The 5,603-nt window shown below is 34.2% G+C and overlaps 1 long non-coding RNA gene across 1 annotated transcript; it reads right to left on the bottom strand.

Moving 5' to 3' along the window:
- Window positions 1–4,128: 4,128 nt before the first annotated feature.
- LOC111639551 lies at window positions 4,129–4,614 on the bottom strand. Its single transcript, XR_002759101.1, has 3 exons — window positions 4,535–4,614; window positions 4,317–4,385; window positions 4,129–4,219 (listed from the first exon to the last, which is right to left on the bottom strand). It is a non-coding gene; the product is annotated as an uncharacterized LOC111639551 (long non-coding RNA).
- Window positions 4,615–5,603: the final 989 nt, after the last annotated feature.

Here is a 5,603-nt window from a genome sequence, read left to right on the forward strand (position 1 = left end):
AAAATTGAATTTATCTTAAAAACAAAGAGAAATATTTAATTAAAAACACAGGTTTAGTTTCTTCCTGGAAACCGATCGAACTCCAAATCGTTCAAAATTGGAACAAATTTTTACTTTTCTCAGACTGTTGTATAAGCTCTGGTAAATCTGCATTCATCTGCAATTGCTTCTAGTTGATAAGAAGCTCTACCATCCCCAAGTGGTAAGGTTGGAAGGAAAAAAGTCTTCTATGGTATTGCCAGTTCCGTGTTTTAATTCGAACTGAGGAATAGCAATGTACTGTGTAATATAGTTAAAAATATCCATATGTAATGTCAATCCATTCACATGATACAAATAAAGAAATCGTATCAAATTTGACAGTTGTAAACTGTCCACGGGTAACAGAGTTGATGAAACCATGCAACATTGGTAGGCGGTCACGGATTTGCACCTCACTGAACGGCTGGCAACATATGTTATTTGTGTTTTCTTCAATGTCTAACACCCAAATGCGGGTTGTTTTTCTTCTAGAGATATTCATTCCCCTTTGCATAATCACGTTATACAACGTTCACTTTGGCCCAGGTGTTGCGTTACCGTATTTCATCAAGCCAAATCATTTATAAAGAAAATATTCACAGGCTCATCAGGCATCTCTACTGCTTTTTACTACATAAAATGCAATCGTGATTTAGTTTATCTTTTAAGTCAGCCATAAATGTTTCCAATCAATATACCCCTAAATAAATAAGAATCCAAATAAATCCTACACTGTAAGCAATAACGTTCGTAATCATTAAAAAACTAATGAACAGATGGAAATCACAAAACAATTCTTGAAGTATTGTCTTGTTGTATCCAAACAAGTTCCTACTGAATACGTATAATATACTAACTGACGAACATATTGAAATAGCATAGAACACACAGGGCCGCCGTAAGCGGGCGTGCAAGGCGCGCACCGCACGCGGGCGGCACGTCCAGGGGGCGGCAAAGATAGATGCAAGCTCAGCATAGGTAATCGTAGTTAAACAGGGGGCGGCATAATCGGTATTGCACACGGGCGTTCAAACAGCTAGCGGCGCCCCTGAGAACACATAAACAGAAAAAAAAAACAATATCTTGTAAACGTTTAATTTGATTTAAATTCTCTTCGAATATTTGAGTTTTTTATCCATAAACTGAATGGCTTTAAATATATACGAAGCATTTGTGTTGTAAATACACGAGAAGAATGGACCAAACAGAAATAAAATTAATGTATTGAAGCGAAAATGCCTTCTTATTATTTCCCAAACTATATGAATTCCACATACTTTAGAAATAACAAATTGGATAATATACTGCGAAACGACTTCTGGAAACAAGAAGAAAACAAGAAGTATTAATAAAAAGTAACCCTGCAACAACAGGATCAGCACCCACAGAAGATCGTCTCGTTGATGGATGAATATGCCGAAAATGCGTAAAACGTTCAAATATGGATGAATCAGTCGAACAAGAGAGAATTCCATGGTCTGTTCGAAATTTTTGCTATGATGATTAAGTGAAATTGTCTTTAGTTCGCCTGAAAAAAATCTTTAATAAAATCGGGCATAAAATTTTAATTTGTATTTTCTCAGCTTTGTTTCACGATAATTCTCGGTCAACGTGAAGGTAATAATCCATCTATTAGTGGAGAAATGTCAAATACAATCACTGATCAGACAGATGCCGAGAAGTGCTTTAAACGTTTATATTTTTCTATCTTAGACCCTGCGAGGAGAAGATGCAAAGCATATTTTAGGAATAAATGCCGAACTAATCCTCTCAGTGCCGTATTTAAAATTGTCTGCGTTTGCACTCTTTACGTCTCTACCAGAAACAGAGTGGACGAAACTATTTAACTTCGTTAGTAGTCCTGGGTCTACGTATCAGCAAGGCTGGTCACGTGGGGTTTTGGAGCTTTTCACCTTCACATTTGTAATACTTAACAGAAGTCAGTTTTTCATAGTAAGTCTTTTCGGGAGGAATCTTGTCTGCAGATCGCCCAAGTGTTTCGTTGTAGTGCATAAACGGCATTCTGTACGTACGTAAATATCTTAAATGTGCATTTAACTTAAACTTGATTCAAGTATGTCAATATCACTGATAATGTTTATTCTTTATTACATGAATCAATTAGGATAATCATGTTTGTTAGTCATTATCCTAATGAATTCTTATAACCGTAAATGATTATTCTTCATTGATCGAATGGATTTTTTGAATCGTAAGACACAAATATGCATTAATGCCATGGTCAAGTTGCTTAAGAAATCGATAAGTATTTCATTTTATAGTTATTCGATAATAATTTATTAGACAAACTAAGTATGACGAAGTATTTTATTAAAATTATATAAAACTGCTGAATATATTTTGTTTGCTATTAGGATAAATACTATCCGGAATACCGCTAAAGTTTTGGCCCACCGCTGTCCGAATTGTTAGCCACTGAAGACCTGCTGATTGTTAGTCGTGGGTTCGTACCTCACCAACGAGCTGACAGCGTGAAGTTCTTAACGTATCTAACATCTTAATTAATGTGGATCGGTTGCTCGAAGAACATCCTCTGTGAAGAAGTTGCTCTTTGGGATATCGTTTATGCGTAAAGTCGCCTTTCTATATCAATCCTACAATTTATTTCAAGACGAAAGATTACTTGTAAATGTTGATCTATGTGAGATCGACATTTATAATACCTATATATACATATAATTGAAAGTGTGTGTTATGTGTATAATATAAATAATATTAAAAGTATTTCAAGTGTATATATACATAATATTGATCCACACAGATTGATTCGGACACACACAAGTAAAAGAGCTGTCTTTTACGTTATTAATCAATTAAGAAAATATTCAACAAACTTATCATGAATTTCTATTGTTTCTAAACCTACCAAATGCTATCACCTCTGCAATGAACTCAAGAGTATACTAAAATAAAACAAATAACGTTACTAATTTACAGCAAGTGTCAAAATCCTCCCAAAAAATGAAGGACACTATTTTAAAGAACTGCATGCACTGTATGCTTTATATCGTTATCTTATTGATAAATGAAACAGATTCTATCAATGTGGTAATAATCAACAGACTATAACATATAATTGTCAAGTATTTCAGTGTAAACAACGTACTCATTCTATTAGGTATAGGTCATGGCACCTCAAGCCCGATATAGGTGATACAGCCCCAAACTACAAGACTATTACCACCAAATTTCAATGTTTCTCAGTTATAGACTTCAACGATGTAATGTAGACCACATCCATTTTCGATCATCTGAACCAATTCTATTAATTTTGAATTAATCTGCAGCGACCATCACGGACTCGTGAGTTGGCGCCACTCCTCTAGGAGTTCCCGAGAATCCCGGAGTGAAAAACGGGGATTAGAGTTTTTCCCGCAGAGGATTCCGCGTGTTGTTGCTTCTTCTTGTCGGTTGTGATCGCTGCCATGAGCACGTGTAGCTCTCTCAAGTGTACTCGTAAGATTGTTGTGAATAAATATTCTTTTAGTTTAAAACGTGGTCGCGGATTTAACTAATTTACGTTTACCGCCTTTGATAAAGACAGTTTTGTGGAGATCAAAATGGATGGAGAAAGACGGCCATGTTTCGTCGAACCGACGGCGGCGATCCATTACCTCCAAATCTAAACATACAATCCTCTTCCAATTTTCTAAGGTCCAGACTTTATACAGTTCGACAAAATTCAGACGTTCCTGTTTATGTAAATAGGTAAGTTTACGATACTTGGGCGATAAGTTTTAAGCATCTTCGGATAGTTGAAGTACTCGCTTCTATTCCTAAGCCATGTTTCAATTCTCTCTTTACTTGTAATGATGTATCGCGAGATATAATTTACTTCGAATTCTTTAAATGCTTAGGGTTAACTGTCAGTAAACATTGCAATTTAAGTCAGATTTTGTATCATTAAATTCAGCTTATCTGTGCCATTGGCCGAAAGACACACTTTGGTCTGGTCGAAACCATTTATCGTTTTCAGAGTACCGAAGAAAGTAAAAGTTGCTTTTATTATCTGAAATGTTGAATTCGATTAGATTTAACAATTTCTTATTTAAATAAAAGTTACGTATGCAAATAACAAAAAACATTTTACCCTGAAGGCAAATTCCTTAGTAATTATGTAATCCAGAACTTCTACTCCCAGTTGTCTGGATCCCAATCTCTTTAGAAAGCACAAAAGCTGCAAATATAATAATAATGTTGTTGTGTATCAGGTGCGATTAACATTTAATACTACTGTCATATAGAATAACACTTTTTGTTGAATTGTTACTCACCCGCATTTTATCGATGAATGGCAAATTCAGAGAGTCAAAGTACCTAGTCTCTTCCAGACATTTCCTAGACTAATAATAGTAAAATAGAATCTTATAACTAACTTTCTTATATCACATCAAACCTCAAAAACATATAGCAAAATGTTAAATAGTACTTTATAAAGTAAAACTTTAATATTTTAATTTTTTAATACTTAAAGAACTTGGATATTACTCACCGATGTACATATTATCGAAGCAGTTACGCAAAGTATGATCAAACAGACAAATGATACGACTAATGAAAGATAAAACACAAATTTTCCTTCCGTAGATGTGTGCATGAGAATTATAACAGTAGCAGCAACATAGGCAACAACGAATACATAAGAGATAGATGTAAATATGCTTCCAATGCCATTTATTCTTTCCATTTCGAGCGCAATTTTAGAGTATTCTCTTTGTATGTTCTTTACGATACGAATATATCGCGGCTGTCGCGAATGAATGAAATGTATTTCCTCAAACAATGCCTCCAATTTAAAATGTATTATCATAAAGAATGTTGTTCCAATCGGAATAAAGGCTAAAGTAGCTGACAGACATGTTACGCTTATCGAAACCAATCCTGCACATATAACCGCAAGTAACGCCCCACTATCTTCTTTCATAACCGGATAACGTTTTATAATTACGAATATTGGGAATAATGTATTTAATAGTACGCAAAAGCTAGCATAAACCTTCGCAGAATAGCTTTGAAATTGTGATATTTTGTTCGCTGTTTCTGGTCTTAGGTTTTCATCGTGACAATGAACTTGGGCGTTAGTCATTTTCAGATATGTTAGATAAACTGTGATTAAAAAAGTATAACTTTGTATGTTAACCGTAAAAATTTTAAACATGGTCGGATGGTTTGTAGACTTGTATATGAATCCCGAACAATAAGGAAGCGTTTGTGCTTTAGGCAATATAACAATAGCCAAGAAACTTGTGTAAAATATACAAATGTAGATACTTAAGGACAATAATTTCCACGAACGAGTTTTTCTATTATTTCGATTGTTGTTTATGTCTTCGTGGTCGCATGTAATTATTAATAGTCGATCGAATTTGTCAATAAGTTTCAGAAGATATTTCAAAGAGTCTTTGATACAAACGCGATTTCTTCTACTCTGCATATTTATAAACTGCATAATAATCTATTATTGTTTTTAATACAAGTAATTTATCTAAATACGCTAATTTGTGTAAATCTGAGAGTATTCTATATTATGTTATAGTGTAATATACTATGGTTTATATACA

This window comes from Centruroides sculpturatus, unplaced genomic scaffold, assembly GCF_000671375.1.
Source record: "Centruroides sculpturatus isolate CEXI.00-Female unplaced genomic scaffold, Cexi_2.0 scaffold974, whole genome shotgun sequence".
Taxonomy (NCBI): domain Eukaryota; kingdom Metazoa; phylum Arthropoda; class Arachnida; order Scorpiones; family Buthidae; genus Centruroides; species Centruroides sculpturatus.